The 19477-nt window shown below is 41.7% G+C and overlaps 1 protein-coding gene across 12 annotated transcripts in view; it reads left to right on the top strand.

Moving 5' to 3' along the window:
• PRLR (prolactin receptor) overlaps positions 1 to 19477 on the top strand; it is a 189687-nt gene that overhangs the window by 128565 nt on the left and 41645 nt on the right. The window contains exon 3 of one of the 12 annotated variants that reach the window (XM_086361383.1): positions 18177 to 18214. The exons of the other annotated variants lie outside the window; for them this stretch is intronic. The gene's annotated coding sequence lies outside the window, so the exon portion shown is untranslated. The remainder of the gene's footprint in view (positions 1 to 18176; positions 18215 to 19477) is intronic. 12 annotated transcript variants of the gene reach the window in all.

The raw sequence follows: 19477 nt of genomic DNA, 5'->3' as shown, positions 1-19477 counted from the left end.
GAAGCTTTTAAGTTTAATCAGGTCCCATTTGTTTATTTTTGCTTTTATTTCCAATATCCTGGGAGGTGGGTCATAGAGGATCCTGCTGTGATTTATGTCAGAGAGTGTTTTGCCTATGTTCTCCTCCTTTAATCCATTTTGAGTTTATTTTTGTGTATGGTGTTAGAAAGTGTTTCAGTTTCATTCTTTTGCAAGTGGTTGACCAGTTTTCCCAGCACCACTTGTTAAAGAGATTGTCTTTTCTCCATTGTATATTCTTGCCTCCTTTGTCAAAGATAAGGTGTCCATAGGTGAGTGGATTTATCTCTAGGCTTTTTATTTTGTTCCATTGATCTATATTTCTGTCTTTGTGCCAGTATCATACTGTCTTGATGACTGTGGCCTTGTAGTAGAGCCTGAAGTCAGGCAGGTTGATTCCTCCAGTTCCATTCTTCTTTCTCAAGATTGCTTTGGCTATTCGAGGTTTTTTGTATTTCCATACAAATTGTGAAATTATTTGTTCTAGCTCTGTGAACCATTGGTAGCTTGATAGGGATTTCATTGAATCTATAGATTGCTTTGGGTAGCATACTCATTTTCACTATATTGATTCTTCTGATCCATGAACACGGTATATTTCTCCATCTATTAGTGTCCTCTTTGATTTCTTTCACCAGTCTTTTATAGTTTTCTATATATAGGTCTTTTGTTTCTTTAGGTAGATATATTTCTAAGTATTTTATTCTTTTCGTTGCAATGGTGAATGGAATTGTTTCCTTAATTTCTCTTTCTGTTTTCTCATTATTAGTGTATAGGAATGCAAGGGGTTTCTGTGTGTTGATTTTATATCCTGCAACTTTATTATATTCATTGATTAGCTCTCGTAATTTTCTGGTGGAGTCTTTAGGGCTTTCTATGTAGAGGATCATGTCATCTGCAAACAGTGAGAGTTTTACTTCTTCTTTTCCAATTCGTATTCCTTTTATTTCTTTTTTTTTTTTCCTTTTTTTTTCCTTTTATTTCTTTTACTGCTCTGATTGCCATGGCCAAAACTTCCAAAACTATGTTGAATAGTAGTGGTGAAAGTGGGCACCCTTGTCTTGTTCCTGACTTTAGGGGAAATGCTTTCGATTTTTCACCATTGAGAATAATGTTTGCTGTGGGTTTGTCATATATCATATATAGCTTTTATTATGTTGAGGTATGTTCCTTCTATTCCTGCTTTCTGGAGAGTTTTTTCATACATGGATGTTGAATTTTGTCAAAGGCTTTCTCTGCATCTATTGAGATAATCATATGGCTTTTATTTTTCCATTTGCTAATGTAGTGTATTACATTGATTGATTTGTGGATATTGAAAAATCCTGCATCCCTGGGATAAAGCCCACTCGGTCATGATGTATGATCTTTTTAATGTGTTGTTGGATTCCGATTGCTGGAACTTTGTTAAGGATTTTTGCATCTATGTTCATCAGTGATATTGGCCTGTAGTTTTCTTTTATTGAGGCATCTTTGTTAGGTTTTGGTATTAGGGTGATGGTGGCCTCATAGAATGAGTTTGGAAGTTTACCTTCCTCTGCAATTTTCTGGAAGAGTTTGAGTAGGATAGGTGTTAGCTCTTCTCTAAATTTTGGTAGAATTCAGCTGTGAAGCCACCTGGACCTGGGCTTTTGTTTGCTGGAAGATTTCTGATTACAGTTTCAATTTCCATGCTTGTGATGGGTCTGTTAAGATTTCCTATTTCTTCTTGGTTCAGTTTTGGAAAGTTGTACTTTTCTAAGAATTTATCCATTTCTTCCAAGTTGTCCATTTTATTGGCATATAATTGCTGATAGTAGTCTCTTATGATCCTTTGTATTTCTGTGTTGTCTGTTGTGATCTCTCCATTTTCATTTCTAATTTTATTGATTTGATTTTTCTCCCTTTGTTTCTTAATGAGTCTGGCTAATGGTTTGTCAATTTTATTTATCCTCTCAAAGAACCAGCTTTTGGCTTTGATTTTTGCTATGGTCTCTTTTGTTTCTTTTGCATTTATTTCTGCCCTAATTTTTAAGATTTCTTTCCTTCTACTAACCCTGGGGTTCTTCATTTCTTCCTTTTCTAGTTGCTTTAGGTGTAGAGTTAGGTTATTTATTTGACTTTTTTCTTGTTTCTTGAGGTATACCTGTATTGCTATGAACCTTCCCCTTAGCACTGCTTTTACAGTGTCCCACAGGTTTTGGGTTGTTGTGTTTTCATTTTCATTCGTTTCTATGCATATTTTGATTTCTTTTTTGATTTGTTGGGTTTTTTTATTTTGATTTCTTCTGTGATTTGTTGGTTATTCAGCAGCGTGTTGTTCAGCCTCCATATGTTGGCATTTTTAATAGTTTTTCTCCTGTAATTGAGATCTAATCTTCCTGCATTGTGGTCAGAAAGGATGCTTGGAATGATTTCATTTTTTTTTTAATTTACCAAGGCTAGATTTGTGGCTCAGGATGTGACTTATCCTGGAGAAGGTTCCATGTGCACTTGAGAAAAAGGTGAAATTCATTGTTTTGGGGTGAAATGTCCTATAGATATCAATTAGGTCTAACTGGTCTATTGTATCATTTAAAGTTTGTGTTTCCTTGTTAATTTTCTGTTTAGTTGATCCTGTTTAGTTGATCTATCCATAGGTGTGAGTGGGGTATTAAAGTCTCCCACTATTACTGTGTTATTGTTAATTTCCCCTTTCATACTTGTTAGCATTTGTCTTACATATAGTGGTGCTCCTATGTTTGGTGCATATATATTTATAATTGTTATATCTTCTTCTTAAATTGATCCTTTGATCATTATGCAGTGTCCTTATTTGTCTCTTTTCACAGCCTTTGTTTTAAAGTCTATTTTATCTGATATGAGTATTGCTACTCCTGCTTCCTTTTGGTCTCTATTTCTGTGGAATATCTTTTTCCAGCCCTTGACTTTCAGTCTGTATGTGTCCTTTGTTTTGAGGTGAGTCTCTTGTAGACAACATATATAAGGGTCTTGTTTTTGTATCCATTCAGCCAGTCTTTGTCGTTTGGTTGGGGCATTCAACCCATTTACGTTTAAGGTAATTATTGATAAGTATGATCCCATTGCCATTTACTTTATTGTTTTGGGTTTGAGTTTATACACCCTTTCTGTGTTTCCTATCTAGAGAAGAACCTTTAGCATTTGTTGGAGAGCTGGTTTGGTGGTGCTGAATTCTCTCAGCTTCTGCTTGTCTGTAAAGCTTTTGATTTCTCCTTCATATTTGAATGAGATCCTTGCTGGGTACAGTAATCTGGGCTATAGGTTGTTTTCTTTCATCACTTTAAATATGTCCTGCCATTCCCTTCTGGCCTGAAGAGTTTCTATTGAAAGATCAGCTGTTATCCTTATGGGAATCCCTTTGTGTGTTATTTGTTGTTTTTCCCTTGCTGCTTTTAATATTTGTTCTTTGTGTTTGATCTTTGTTAATTTGATTAATATGTGTGTTGGGATGTTTCGCCTTGAGTTTATCCTGTTTGGGACTCTCTGGGTTTCTTGGACTTGGGTGATTATTTCCTTCCCCATTTTAGGGAAGTTTTCAACTATTATCTCAAGTATTTTCTCATGGTCTTTCTTTTTGTCTTCTTCTGGGACTCCTATGATTCGAATGTTGGGGTGTTTAACATTGCTCCAGAGGTCTCTGAGATTGTCCTCATTTCTTTTAATTAGTTTTTCTTTTTTCCTCTCTGATTCATTTATTTCTACCATTCTACCTTCTACCTCACTAATCCTATCTTCTGCCTCCGTTATTCTACTATTTGGTCCCTCCAGAGTGTTTTTGATATCATTTATTGCATTATCCATTATATATTGACTCTTTTTTATTTCTTCTAAGTCTTTGCTAAACCTTTCTTGCATCTTCTCAATCCTTGTCTCCAGGCTATTTATCTGTGATTACATCTTGTTTTCAAGATTTTGGATCATTTTCACTATCATTATTTGGGATTCTTTATCGGGTAGATTCCCTATCTCTTCCTCTTTTGTTTGGTTTGGTGGGCATTTATCCTGTTCCTTTACCTGCTGGGTATTCCTCTGTCTCTTCATCTTGTTTATATTGCTGTGTTTGGGGTGGCCTTTCTGTATTCTGGCAGTTTGTGGAGTTCTCTTTATTGTGGAGTTTCCTCGCTGTGGGTGGGGTTGTACAGGTGGCTTGTCAAGGTTTCCTGGTTAGGGAAGCTTGTGTCGGTGTTCTGGTGGATAGAGCTGGATTTTTTCTCTCTGGAGTGCAATGAAGTGTCCAGTAATGAGTTATGAGATGTCAATGAGTTTGGAGTGACTTTGGGCAGCCTGCATATTGAAGCTCAGGGCTATGTTCCTGTGCTGCTGGAGAATTTGTGTGGTATGTCTTGCTCTGGAATTTGTTGGCCCTTGGGTGGTGCTTGGTTTCAGTGCAGGTATGGAGGCGTTTGATGAGCTCCTGTTGAGTAATGTTTTCTGGAGTCAGGAGTTCTCTGATGTTCTCAGGATTTGAACTTAAGCCTCCTGCTTCTGGTTTTCAGTCTTATTTTTACAGTAGCCTCAAGACTTCTCCATCTATACAGCACCATTGATAAAACATCTAGGTTAAAGATGAAAAGTTTCTCCACAGAGAGGGACACTCAGAGAGGTTCACAGAGTTACATGGAGATGAGAAGAGGGAAGAGGGAGATAGAGGTGACCAGGATGAGATGAGGTGGAATCAAAAGAGGAGAGAGCAAGTTAGCCAGTAATCACTTCCTTATGTACTCTCCACAGTCTGGACCACTCACAGATATTCACGGAGTATACAGAAAAAAGAAGAGGGAGGAAGGAGACAGAGGTGGCCAGGAGAATAAAGGGGGGAATCAAAAGGAGAGAGACAGATCCAGCCAGTAATCAGTTCCCTAAGTGTTCTCCACTGTCCAGAACACACAGATTCACATAGTTGGGTAGAGAAGAGAAGCGGGAGGGAGGAGATATAGGCGACCTGGTGGAGAAAAAGGAGAGTCCAAAGGGGGAGAGAGCAGTCAAGCCAGTAATCTCACTCCCAAGTAAAAATGGGTACTGAAGACTGGGCTCTTAAAGGTACAAAATTGATAGCAAATACCAAAAAGCAAAGATTAAAAATCTAGAGTAGAGGTTGGATTTTTAAAAATTCATTATTAAAGAAAAAAAAGTCACAAAAATTATAAAATATGTGTATATGACATTTGCTTTAAAAAATAGGGTCCCTCTCTTCTTCTTCTTTTTTTTTTTTTGCAAAGTAATAGGTTATAAAAATGAAAATTAAAAGAGTAATAGAGGACTTAAAAATTAAAAAAAATTTAATTAAAGAATGATAGTAAAAATAATAAAAATATATCTAGGACTCTCTCTGGTGTTGTTGTGGGCAGTGTGGCATCAGTTCATTTTTGGATAGTTCCTTGACCTGGCTTATATTTCTCAAGATCTATAGGCCCCGTCCTATGTAGTCAGTACTAACTACAGGGTTTTAATCTATTGCACCTGTCACTTCCAAGGAGGTTCCCTCTGTTTTAGCATCTTCTGTTTGCTGGTCTATTCAGTGTCTAATTTCCGCCCTGACACAAGAGGGTGGTGGTGGACGCTTTTTTAGGTTCACTTGTTCAGTCGTGCTGTAGGAAGGGAGGGACTCTGCAAACAAATAACACTAGTGTGTACTCTCAGTGTCTCAGCCACCCTGGGTTTGCCCCCACTCACAGCGTGTGTGCTTCCCCTGTCTACACTGCTTAGGCTCTAGGTTGCTCTGCCAGGAACTGTCTGAGGCCGGCCCTGGGTTGCGTGCACTTCCCAGGTCTAAGCCGCTCAGGTTCAGGCACTCGGGTAGTCCTCAAAGGCACAGACTCGATTGGGCCTGAGTTTTGTGCCCTTCCCAGGTCTGAGCAGCTCAGGTGACCAGGTGTTTGGCGAGCACGGTCGCTGCGACTTATCACCTCCCCCTGTCCCTGCCGCTCAGTTTTATGGGTATACAACCAGTGCACCTTCTCTTGCAGATGTTGACCATCCAGAATTCCAAGAAGTCTTGGTTTGCAACGAAGCCTGCTTGCAGTTTGGTAGATAATGCCTCTCTGGGGTCATGATTGCCCCCTTCTGGCTCTGGCTGCCCTCGCCTGCCTGTCATCAGAGGGGAATGGGCCGGCCTGCAGCCGGCTAGCTCTGCTCAGTCCTTTGTTTTGTGAGGGGGCCTGACGGTGTCTTGCTGCTGCTGCTCCTGCTAACTCCCTTCAGTCGTGTCCAACTCTGTGCAACCCCATGTCTTAGGTTAGGGCTTTTAGTGTAGCTCTTGTCAGTCCTTTGTTCTGTGAGCAGCCCTGGCAGTGTCTTAGGTTTAGGGCTTTTCATGTGGTAGCTATCCCACAGTCTGGTTTGCTAGCCCACGTTAGTTCCCTCAGATCTCCCTTGGGGCATTCAGGCCGGTCCTTACTCTAAGCAATGCAGCCTGCGCCTCCCTGCCCAGCCCCTACTTAGTAGTGGTGGGTGCAAGCGTCTGTGCTGCTTCTCTGCTAGAGGAGTTACCATTGGGCACATAATCTGTGGGTTTTAATTATTTATTTATTTTTCCTCCCGATTATGTTGCTCCCTGTGGTTCCAAGGCTTGCCACAGACTCGGCAGCAAGAGTGTTTCCTGGTGTTTGGAAACTACTCTCTTTTTTAAGACTCCCTTCCTGGGACAGAGCTCCGTCCCTACCTTTTTTGTCTCTCTTTTTATCTTTTATATTTTTTCCTACCTCCTTTCAAAGACAATGGGCTGCTTTTCTGGGTGCCTGATGTCCTCTGCCTGCATTCAGAAGTTGTTTTGTGGAATTTACTCAACTTTCAAATGTTCTTTTGATGAATTTGTGGGGGAGAAAGTGATCTCCCTGTCCTATTCCTCCACCATCTTAGGAATGCCCACGACTGTTTTATTCTTATAAAATCAGAAAAAAAAGAAGTATCATGTTTGCTTTTATTTTCCCAAGAAGCTCTGCATAAATTTTTTTAAATATTTATTTATTTATTTAGCTTCACCTAGTTCTTGTTGCAGCATGTGAATTCTTAGTTGCAGCATGTGGGATCTAGTTCTCCTGCCAGGGATCAAACCCGGGCATCCTTTGTTGGAAGCACAGAGTCTTAGCTTCTGGACCACCAGGGAATTCCCTTTGCATAAATTCTTGCCGTGGCTTTCTGTCCCCCTTTCAGCCCCTGAATATTGTAACGGCTGCATATCCTCCCAACCCACTGACAGTACTTACGGAAAGACTGATACATGCTGGGCTCTGCAACTCCCCCATCCACTACCAACAAGGAAAGTCACTTCATGGCCCCATGACCCACTGAGCACCAGGCACAATCTGCTAACTTGGATCTCACAAGTTACTGGTTCCCTCTCCCCACCTACAATATCCTATTGCCATTTTGGAATTGGAGTCAGATAGAAGTACTTAACTCACATGTTCCCTCTTCATACCAACTCACATACCATGCTCCAGTTCCATCTCCCTAAGATACCAGGCCCAACTGGTATCTGATAATGCTTCATGACCTGATAAATAGGTCATGAAGTATTGAGTCCATTTGACAAATGGAGGAACCAAATCTCCCTCTGTATACACTACAGTAAAATGGAACCTACCCTTGGAGACCAGTTTGACACATGTCACCCTGAGGATGCACTCTCTCTTTCAGAGGAAATTAAGGACTCATGAAAATATGAAACTGACAGTAGGTGTTGCGAGAGGGCATCAGAGGGCAGACACACTGAAACCATAATCACAGAAAACTAGTCAATCTGATCACATGGACCACAACCTTGTCTAACTCAATGAAACTCAGCCATGCTGTGTGGGGCCACCCAAGACAGGTGGGTCATGGTGGAGAGGTCTGACAGAATATGGTCCATTGGAGAAGGGAATGGCAAACCACTTCAGCATTCTTGCCTTGAGAACCCCATGAACAGTATGAAAAGGCAAAATGATAGGATACTGAAAGAGGAACTCCCCAAGTCGGTAGGTGCCCAATATGCTACTGGAGATCAGTGGAGAAATAACTCCAGAAAGAATAAAGGGATGGAGCTAAAGCAAAAACAATACCCAGTTGTTTATGTGACTGGTGATAGAAGCAAGGTCCAATGCTGTAAAGACCAATATTGCATAGGAGCCTGGAATGTTAGGTCCATGAATCAAGGCAAATTGGAAGTGGTCAAACAGGAGATGGCAAGAGTGAACGTCGACATTCTAGGAATCAGTGAACTAAAATGGACTGGAATGGGTGAATTTAACTCAGATGGCCATTATATCTAGTACTGTGGGCAGGATTCCCTTAGAAGAAATGGAGTAGCCATCATGGTCAACAAAAGAGTCCGAAATGCAGTACTTGGATGCAATCTCAAAAAAGACAGAATGATCTCTGTTCATTTCCAAGGCAAACCATTCAATATCACAGTAATACAAGCCTATGCCCCAACCAGTAATGCTGAAGAAGCTGAAGTTGAACGGTTCTATGAAGATCTACAAGACCTTTTAGAACTAACACCCAAAAAAGGTGTCCTTTTCATTATAGGGGACTGGAATGCAAAAGTAGGAAGTCAAGAAACACTTTGGTTAACAGGCAAATTTGGCCTTGGAATATGGAATGAAGCAGGGCAAAGGCTAATAGAGTTTTGCCAAGAGAACACACTGGTCATAGCAAAACCCTCTTCCAACAACACAAGAGAAGACTCTACACATGGACATCACCAGATGGTCAACACCAAAATCAGATTGATTATATTCTTTGCATCCAAAGATGGAGAAGCTCTATACAGTCAGCAAAAACAAGACCAGGAGCTGACTGTGGCTCAGATCTTGAACTCCTTATTGCCAAATTCAGACTTAAATTGAAGAATGTAGGGGAAACCACTAGACCATTCAGGTATGACCTAAATCAAATCCCTTATGATTATACAGTGGAAGTGAGAAATAGATTTAAGGGACTAGATTTGATAGATAGAGTGCCTGATGAACTATGGAATGAGGTTTGTGACATTGTACAGGAGACAGGGATCAAGACCATCCCCATGGAAAAGAAATGCAAAAAAGCAAAATGGCTGTCTGGGGAGGCCTTACAAATAGCTGTGAAAAGAAGAGAAGCGAAAAGCAAAGGAGAAAAGGAAAGATATAAACATCTGAATGCAGAGTTCCAAAGAATAGCAAGAAGAGATAAGAAAGCCTTCCTCAGCAATCAGTGCAAAGAAATAGAGGAAAACAACAGAAGGGGAAAGACTAGAGATCTCTTCAAGAAAATTAGAGATACCAAGGGAACATTTCATGCAAAGATGGGCTTGATAAAGGACAGAAATGGTATGGACCTGACAGAAGCAGAAGATATTAAGAAGAGGTGACAAGAATACACAGAAGAACTGTACAAAAAAGATCTTCATGAACCAGATAATCACGATGGTGTGATGACTGACGTAAAGCCAGACATCCTGGAATGTGAAGTCAAGTGGGCCTTAGAAAGCATCACTACGAACAAAGCTAGTGGAGGTGATGGGATTCCAGGTGAGCTATTACAAATCCTGAAAGATGATGCTGTGAAAGTGCTGCACTCAATATGCCAGCAAATTTGGAAACCTCAGAAGTGGCCACAGGACTGGAAAAGGTCAGTTTTAATTCCAATCCCAAAGAAAGGCAATGCCAAAGAATGCTCAAACTACCGCACAATTGCACTCATCTCACACACTAGTAAAGTAATGCTCAAAATTCTCCAAGCCAGGCTTCAGCAATACATGAACCGTGAACTTCCAGATGTTCAAGCTGGTTTTAGAAAGGCAGAGGAACCAGAGATCAAATTTCCAATATCCACTGGATCATAGAAAAAGCAAGAGAGTTCCAGAAAAACATCTATTTCTGCTTTATTGACTATGCCAAAGCCTTTGACTGTGTGGATCAAAATAAACTGGAAAATTCTGAAAGAGATGGGAATACCAGACCACCTGACCTGCCTCTTGAGAAACCTATATGCAGGTCAGGAAACAAGAGTTAGAACTGGACATGGAACAACAGACTGGTTCCAAATAGGAAAAGGAGTACGTCAAGGCTGTATATTGACACCCTGTTTATTTAACTTATATGCAGAGTATATCATGAGAAATGCTGGGCTGGAAGAAGCACAAGCTGGAATCAAGATTGCCGGGAGAAATATCAATAACCTCAGATATGCAGATGACACCACCCTGATGACAGAAAGAGAAGAGGAACTAAAAAGCCTCTTGATGAAAGTGAAAGAGGAGACTGGAAAAGTTGGCTTAAAGCTCAACATTCAGAAAACGAAGATCATGGCATCTGGTCCCATCACTTCATGGCAAATAGATGGGGAAACAGTGGAAACAGTGTCAGACTTTATTTTGGGGGGCTCCAAAATCACTGCAGATGGTGACTGCAGGTATGAAATTAAAAGACGCTTACTCCTTGGAAGGAAAATTATGACCAACCTAGATAGCATGTTGAAAAGCAGAGACATTACTTTGCCAGCAAAGGTCTGTCTAGTCAAGGCTATGGTTTTTCCTGTGGTCATGTATGGATGTGAGAGTCGGACTGTGAAGAAAGCTGAGCACCAAAGAATTGATGCTTTTGAACTGTGGTGTTGGAGAAGACTCTTGCGAATCCCTTGGACTGCAAGGAGATCCAAGCAGTCCGTCCTAAAGGAGATCAGTCCTGGGTGTTCATTGAAAGGACTGATGCTGAAGCTGAAACTCCAATACTTTGTCCACCTCATGCAAAGCGTTGACTCATTTGGAAAGATTCTGATGCTGGGAGGGATTGGGGGCAGGAGGAGAAGGGGACGACAGAGGATGAGATGGCTGGATGGCATCGCTGACTTGATGGACATGAATTTGGGTGAACCCCAGGAGTTGGTGATGGACAGGGAGGCCTGGAGTGCTGCGATTCATGGGGTCGCAAAGAGTCGGACACGACTGAGTGACTGAACTGAACTGAAGTCATGAATAGATGAGAATTCTGGCAAAAATTATCCTACAATATCCTAAATCTACCCCAGGATACTTAACTAGTCTTCCAACATTCAGAATGATGATCTTTTGAGGACCATCTGATGCTTCCCTGACAGCTCAGTTGGTAAAGAATCTTCCTGCAATGTAGGAGACCCTGGTTCGATTCCTGGGTTGGGAAGATCCACTGGGAGAAGGGACAGGCTACCCACTCCAGTATTCTTGGGCTTCCCTTATGGGTCAGCTGGTAAAGAATCCGCCTGCAAATTGGGATACCTGGGTTCAATCCCTGGGTTAGGAAGATCTCCTGGAGAAGGGAAAGGCTACCCACTCCAGAATTCTGGCCTGGAGAATCAGGCCATGGGGTTGCAAAGAGTCAGACACAACTGAGTGACTCTCACCTTCTGATGCTTCAGTGTCAGAAATCCAGCCTGGACTTTCCCTCCGGGCCAGAGTTTCTTACTTTTAACACTGTTGACACTCTAGAACGGATAATTCTTTGTTGTGGGGCTCTTTTGTGTGTTGTAGCATGCTTGGCAGCACCCCTAGATTCCACCCAACAAATGGCAATATTCTTCCCCTCACCCCACTTGTAATGATCAACCATGTCTTCAGATGTTGACTAAGGTTCCAGAGAGGACAAATTCCCCCCCTCAAGCAGTGACAATAAAATCATATTTCCAGACATTGTGAAATGTCCCCTGGGTTGGAGGAAGCAAAATCCACACTACCCCCCCAACCTGTGCCCACCAGTGGAAAAGCCCTGCTCTTAGTTACCTTGGCCCAGCAAGAACTTATATTTTTCATGCAAGTAGATTGAAATCAATAGTGTTCAGAGAATAGACATCAGCAAGGACTTGGAGAAGGAGATGCCATGAGTTGTCAAAATGCTTCCGCACAACAAGACCCTGTGGCTGAAAGTCCAGGAATACTTGGTAACATTGCAACCCAGCCAGACTGTGGGCTTCTCAGAGTTTCTTCTTCCAAGGCTTCTGCTCCTTGATGCCAAATGCCTCGTGAGATTTGGTTGAGTAAAAGACAAATGAGAGAGGGAAGGGTAACACTGAACATTTGAGCAACCCTTATCTTCCATATTTCTGGAGGTCCAGAAAAGCACAGCGTGATCTGAGGTGGGGCGCAGTGGGTAGGGGGAATGGTGACTGGTTTTGTTTATATGTATGTGCATGCATGCTAAGTCACTTCAGTCACATCTGACTCTTTGCGACTGTATGGACTGTAGCTCAGCAGGCTCCTTTGTCCACGGGATTCTGCAGACAAGAATACTGGAGAGGGTTGCCATGCCCTCCTCCAGGGGATCTTCCTAACCCAGGGATCAAACACAAGTCTCTTACATCTCCTGAATTGGTATACAAGTTCTTTACCACTGAGCCACCTGGGAAGCCCGTTTATAAATATAAAGCGCATCCACCCCTCATTATCCTTACCCTTTACCCAACCTAGTATTTGACATGAAAGTGTTGGCTTCTGATGCAGTAGGTATCTGAAAACACAGGCAAGAACTTGAGAGCTGTCCCATGGTTGTCCAAGAGAAACAGAAATGCTGCTCAGTTTCAGGGTGAAAGGAACATCTTAAAAAGCAATGTTCAGAAAAGAATTCAGAAGAAAATAAAAGGGGGGATTGGAATTAAGAGTAGAATTCCAATTCCCATCTGTGACCCCACTGCAAAGCCACAGTCCATTTTGTGGCCTTTAGTATGGTTTCTGGTCTTTTCAAACTATTAACCCTTCAATCCTGTCCCCATGGCAGTGGTCTCTCCCTAACAACCTTTCTCTGACACCTCCCCACCCAGGGTGGAACAGAATGCCACTCTGAAGGGCATGCCAGGTTCTTTTGCAAGATCTTGGCATTCTTTGGGCTCTGCCCATTTCAACCCTTCCACCTCCAGTTCTTTCCCAGGCTCCCATCTACACAGCTTTAACCTTAACTCTCTCCAGGCTTTACGAGACTAGCAGGAACTTCAGAGCAGCCCAGGGCACCGGGGAGGATGTGTCTGTCCATAGGATACTTTGAAGTGAATCTAAAGCTCTAAACCTATAATCTTTTCACCTACTGGACTTGCATGCCAGAGTCCTTCAAATGCCTGTCATTTGAGCCTCTGTGTTGACTAAAGTATGGCATTGTGGAAAACCTACACATTTACCTAATAGGAGTAAGATTTTAATTTACTGGTAGGAATTTTGATGTACAATGTTGTGTTAATTTCTGCTGTTTAGCAAAGTGATTATATATATATATATATATATATATTCTTTTTATATTCTTTTTCACTAGGGATTATCATAGGATGTTGAATATACTTCCATGTGCTATACAGTAGAACCTTGTTGTTTATCCATTCTATATATAATAGCTTACATCCACTAACCCCAACCTTCCACTCCATCCTTCCCCCAACCCCCTCTCCCTTGGCAACCACAAGTCTGTTTTCTGTGTCCAGGAGGCTGTTTCTGATTTGTTGATAGGTTCATTTGTGTCATATTTTAGATTCCACATGTAAATGATATCATACGATATTTGTCTTTCTCTTTCTGACTTACTCCATTTAGTATGATCATCTCTAGTTGCATCCATGTTACTGCAAATGGCATTATTTCATTCTTTTTAGTGACTGAGTATCAGTCCATTGTACATTTGTGTTACATGTTTTTTAAATTTTTTATTTTTATTTATTTATTTACTTATTTTTGGCTGTGCTGGGTCTTTGTTGCTACGTGCAGGCTTTCTCTAGTTGCGACGAGCGGGGACTACTCTTTGTTGCAGTGTGCAGGCTTCTCATTGCAATGGCTTCTCTTGCCATGGAGCACAGGCTCTAGAGCTCAGACTCAGGAGTTGTGGCACATAGGCTTAGTAGTTGCCCCGTGGGCATTGTGGGATCTTCCTGGACTAGGGATTGATCCCCAGCCTCGGCAGGCAGATTCTTTACTACTGGACCACCAGGGAAGTCCTGTACTATGGCTTCTTTATCCATTGTCAATAGAACAGATTAATTGTGATGAGAGTGGAAGGACTGAAATGACTGAGGTACTGAACTCCACTCCTGCACAGTTCAATACACTAGCCACTGGCTTCATGCGGCCATTTTAATGTAAGTTCATTAAAATTAAATCATATTAAAAATTCAGTTCCTTAGTCACACTGGCCACCTTTCAAACGTTCGACAGTCACATATGGCTGTGGCTGCCATATTGGAAAGAGAATACATAGATCTTTTCCATCATTGTAGAAAGTCTTGTGCCACTTTCCTCTAAATTTGCTAGTACTGCCAGTGCAGAGTTCTGGGAACCAGAGGAGCCTGAAATCACCAGCTGTGTAGGGAAGGACAAAAAAGAGTCAGAGAGAGAACAGAAGGTCAAGGAGAAAGCAAAAATTCACCAAAGGCCAACTGTGTTTGCTTTGCCAAGGGTCCAGCCTTGAGCAAATGTTCATCCACCCTACCACAAAGCTCTTGGTGTTGACACCAGCAAATAATGGAGTGACTGGAATGGGCTTTGGGCCCTATTGCCTCTACTCTATGGGCCCCTGGGGTCTGTGGTTCCTTGTGAACCAAGAGACCCTGTCCTGAATCCTGAACTGAGAGGGTCACAGGAGTCACCGGGCTCCCAGCCAAAGGGAGATCATCACCAGGTAGCACACAGCAGCCCCTCAGTATCCAAGAGTCCTAAAGCAAGGATGTTTGAGAGTTCCTAAATCAAGACATTCAGGGAGAAAGGAGCACCTTCTCCATCCAGACTTAGAGCTCTGCTCACAAACTCTGAGGGACATGGAGGATCTGGGGAGCATCCACTCCTTATTGACTACTGGGACTCATTAAAAGTGAAAATCCAGTAATTACTCTGCATAGCTGTCTTTGGACATGTGCACGAACTGGCAAAGGAAATATGGAATCTGATTGGTTGTTTCACCTGTATATAAATAGCACTGGCAGTCCCATGGAGTACCTTCATAATCTCCAATCATCTCATCCTCACAATAATGGACTGAGGAAAGACAGACAGATGGGAGCCTCTGAACCCTCTCTATTAGTAGAAATTTCTCTCAGAAAGGGGAAGAGATGGGCCAAAATCAATCTGACTGAGAAAGAGCAGAACCAGCTCTAGACACCACTTTCTGCTGCTTGCATCACATCTCAGGTGATTAGGGTCACTTTGTACCTGTCCAGATCCATAAGTGTGTCAGCTCCAAAGGACGTGGTCTCCACCTGGATCATGCAGCAGCCTCAGTTCACATCTAGTCCCAAGCCCCAACTATCTTATGGACTCTTTGTTACCAAATAACCTTCCATGCATGAGGTGTGTTCCATCATGTCTGACTCTTTGTGACCCCATAGTCTGTACCCTGCCAGGCTCCTCTGTCCATGGGGATTCTCCAGGTAAGAATACTGGAGTGTGTTGCCATTTCCTATCACAGGGGAATTTTCCTGACCCAGGAATCAAACCCCCATCTCCTGCATTGGCAGACAGATTCTTTATCAACTGATCCCTGAGAACAGCCAAACAAGGGGCTAGACTGAGAACACTGAAGGAACTTTTCCCGGAAGACCCTCCCAGACAATATCAGAGGAAGTGGTGCTCAAGGCAGCCCAGGCAGCAGAGCTGTTGACTGTGTTTTCCTGTGCCTGAGACACAGGAAGATACAGTTCTTTTGGCTCCTGAGACTTTGAGTCCATGGTTCGAGACCCTGAAACATGCAGGTGGATTTTGTTTGCTAGAGAAGAATCCAGAAAACTGAACCAGATGAGTTTATTTATAGGACATCTAATAGCTGGTACCAAATATTTATGATTTTTCTCAAATTTGAGAAAATGTCTCATGATGTGGGAATCATTTATATACCTGGCTAAATGACCAGTGAGATTCCATATTTCCTTTGTCAGAGCATGCACACTCAAACAACAGATCAAAAGACAGAGTAATTACTGGATTTTTACTTCTAATGAGTCCCAGCACTAAATATGCCATTGTCCAGAGAACTGAAAAGAAAAAATCAAAATGATAATCAAACATATAAAGCAGTAGTGAAGAAAGGATTACTTTAAATGTGCCCAAATAACACAATACTCCTGGCCACATGCTACTTTGTCTCTTCTCTTCATAGCATCATCCTAATAGTTCCCAGCCAATGTCAACCTTTTCCAACTGTAAGCCACTAGTGTTGAAAACATACCCATATATAATTAGACCACTGAGCTTTCCATGCCAACATTTGATGAAATTTTCCCCCCAAGGCCAGATGCCTGGCTAAAACCGGGCTAAATAATGAGCATATAACACTCACTAAAGTAGTCCTGAGAAAACCAGTCCCAGCTTTGCTTCAGCAACTCACAGTAACATCAAGGACCCAGACTCTTTCCATTTGGGGAGACTTTTCCTCCTCACTCTCTCTTTTGACCAAGGAGGAAGAACATCTTCACCAGTAGATCCCAGAAGATTTCTGCCATGTCTCAGTGGCCAGAACTGGGTGGGATAACCATTCCTAAACCAATCACAGACAAATGAAAAGTTAGATTACCATGGTTCCTGTAGACTGATAACCTCTTCTTTCTCTGGAACTGGACGGCTCATAGATGACAAAACTGAGCTCTGTGTGTGAAAACAAAGGGGAAATGGTTGCTGGAGAAGCAACCAGGAGCATCCGCCATGCCCAGTTATATGCAGGGCTGTGAATAGAGAAGCAAATGGGGCTTTCTCCTCATCATCCCTCAGGCACCACCCCAAGGAAGCCCCAACCTTCTTGAGAAGGTTAAATCTGCTCACTGTTGGCTCTCGTGGCCCCTGTGGAGTCCTTGTTAATACTTGTGTCATTTACACTAAAATGTTTTACTAGCTTTTCTCTTCTCTACCAGCCTGAGTACTAAGAGGATTGCTTTAACAAAAGGCTATATTCTCAGGACCCTGCTCATGCCTGGTGCTTCAGAGATGCTCAGTGGACATTTGAAGGTGGATGGATGGGTGGATGAATGGATAGATGGATGGACTGATGGTTCAATGGGTGAATGGATTGTTGTTCCAGTCACTAAACTAGGTTCACCTTGAGGTTTTCTGAAAATGCATTAGAAGAGGGTGAATCTTGGTTCCCATTCTCCTCCCTTTTTCTCTCAATGAGTCTTCTCTGGGAGTACTTTTTGCTGTCCCTGCAGATCTAGCCAGCTCAGGTCTCTAGCTGTTACATCTTTGATTGGACAGGTGGCTTTTTTGTCGAGAGAGGTCTCCTGAGGGAAGATGAGTAAAAAGAAAAGAATAAAACAGAGTAAATATGAGCCAGTAAGAGAGACAAGTAATTATCCTGCTGGGTAAGTATCCTTGATGCTCTGAATGAAGAAGTTTGAAAGAACATATTGTACAAGAGTGAGAATGTGTGATTAAATCATGTAGAGACAAGATGTGCTGGTACAAGATGGAGCAAAGTGAGGGGAGCGAGAGACTGGCACCAGAAATAGTTTCAGGATATGCTGAGATGCTCAGATTTCTGGCTGTAGGCTTAACCCATGAACCCTTCAGCTGCCCTTCTTCCTAACCACCCTTTGGACTTTCAGATGCTCCCATTTTTTTCACCTTCTTTCCCTCTTTTCTGTACTTCAACGTTCCAGTTCCTCTTGCTTTTCATACCAAGGATGCCCAGAAACTGAAGGGCCAGGGTAAAACAAGTACCCAGTTCTCCATAGAGAACCCAAATGAACTTCTTGAACTGTATTTTAATAAGATGACCCCACCCTTCTTTGAGGCTCTACAAAAGGAGTTTTTCCATGAAACTGCCTCTCATCCACTTGTTAGAAGTTTAATGGCAAATAATGGCTAGTTGCCCCTGGGGATTTTAAATAACTCTAAGATGGACGTAGTTATGGAGTTCTGAAAAACAGAGCAAGTTCTTAAAAACAATGTGAGCAAGACTATCCCATCTTTATTGCCCAAGAGATGGGCCATGTCCTCAGACTCACACACTGATTAACACTAGGAAGCTGGCTGTCAACAGCTGAAAATTTTGCTGCAACACAGAGAAGCAGTTTCTGTACCCCACCGTCAATGGGACTTCATCCATGTATTTACACCCTAAAATGCCAGGTTTTCATGAAGAGATTGTTTTTATGGTGTTAACAGTTTTATTGAGGTGTTCTCCCTCAATTATGAAAGTAGTAACTTTTTATTTTATTTAAGTATTCTAGTAATATTTTATTACTGAAATAATATTTTATAATTTCAGAATCATCCTCCCAGAGATAACCCCTGCAGATATACTGGGTGCGTATAGTTAAGTATATTCCCAGTTTTTCTTCTGTGCACATGTAGAAACACATATTGTTAGGATTAAGCTCAAGCACATCCAATTTCTGTACCCAGTTATCTTATTTCTTCCACTTATTTGCATATGATTAAAGTTCAGTCACATTATTTTAAAGATTAAATAATATTTTGCTGTATATCTATACCATGATTTTTCCTGGTGGCTCAGATGATAAAGAATCTGCCTGCAATGCAGGAGAACCTGGGTTCGATCACTTGGTCAGGAAAATCCCCTGCAGGAGGAAATGGCAAGCCACTCCAGTATTCTTGCCTGGAGAATCCCAGGGATAAAGGAAGCTGGTGGGTTACAGTCTACAGTGTCGCAGAAGAGTCAGACACGACTGAGCAACTAACACCACACATGATCTAGTTAAATAAGCCTTTATGATTTGATATTTAGATTTCCCAATATTCTTTTTTATAAATAGCATGGGAGGATTTGTGTGTGTGTGTGTGTGTATACAAAATTGTTTTTTCATATCTCTGTTCATTTGTGATGAATTTCTAGAAGTATATTTTGTAAGTCAAAGTGTATCTACACTCTTAAGGCTTTTAACACATATTACCAGAAAAATTACACCAGTTTACTCTAAAAAGGCAAGGCACCAGTTCTGCCTCTACTGTTGAACAGCCAGAAGCACTTGCAAACTCAGTGATCCATCTTGAAATCCCATGGGGTTGGGGAAAAAGATAAAATATTTTATAAGAAAATACTTTGAAAATTTTAAATCCAATTAAAACACACATTGTTATTATTATCAATTTTTTAGACCACCCAAGATAGACAAAGCATTACCTCTCTCAACAATGTATGCCAATGACTTGTAGCCCATTAGAGAGTAAAATCCTTCCCAACTTCCCTCTAAATGCAACCAACACCAAGTACGTTTCGTTCATTCAAAACCATTTACTGAGTACCTTTTATGCATTGAGCTTTGTATTAAGTATGAGGAATATAGAAGAAAAAAAACATAAACACAGTTCTTGATACCCATGAAATACTGGTCTGGGTGGGTTCAGGAAGAATGATAAATCAAGATTCATAATCAGTTCTTGATGGGATCCAGTCCTGGTGCTCTGTGGACTGTGCATCCCCCACTTTGGGGAGACCCAAGGAAGTCTCTGCCTCAAGACAGGAAAGCTGAAATTGAAGATGAGGAGGCAGCTGGGCTTTCAAGTGGGCAGCCATGTATCAATCTTTATTGCTTCTGAAACAGCATG

This window comes from Bos grunniens, chromosome 20 (assembly GCF_055505025.1).
Source record: "Bos grunniens cultivar Pamir isolate PY7600 chromosome 20, Bosgru_T2T1.0, whole genome shotgun sequence".
NCBI classification, from domain to species: Eukaryota; Metazoa; Chordata; class Mammalia; order Artiodactyla; family Bovidae; genus Bos; species Bos grunniens.
The sequence above is the reverse complement of the archived record's forward strand: the minus strand, read 5'-3'. Positions and strand labels throughout refer to the sequence as shown.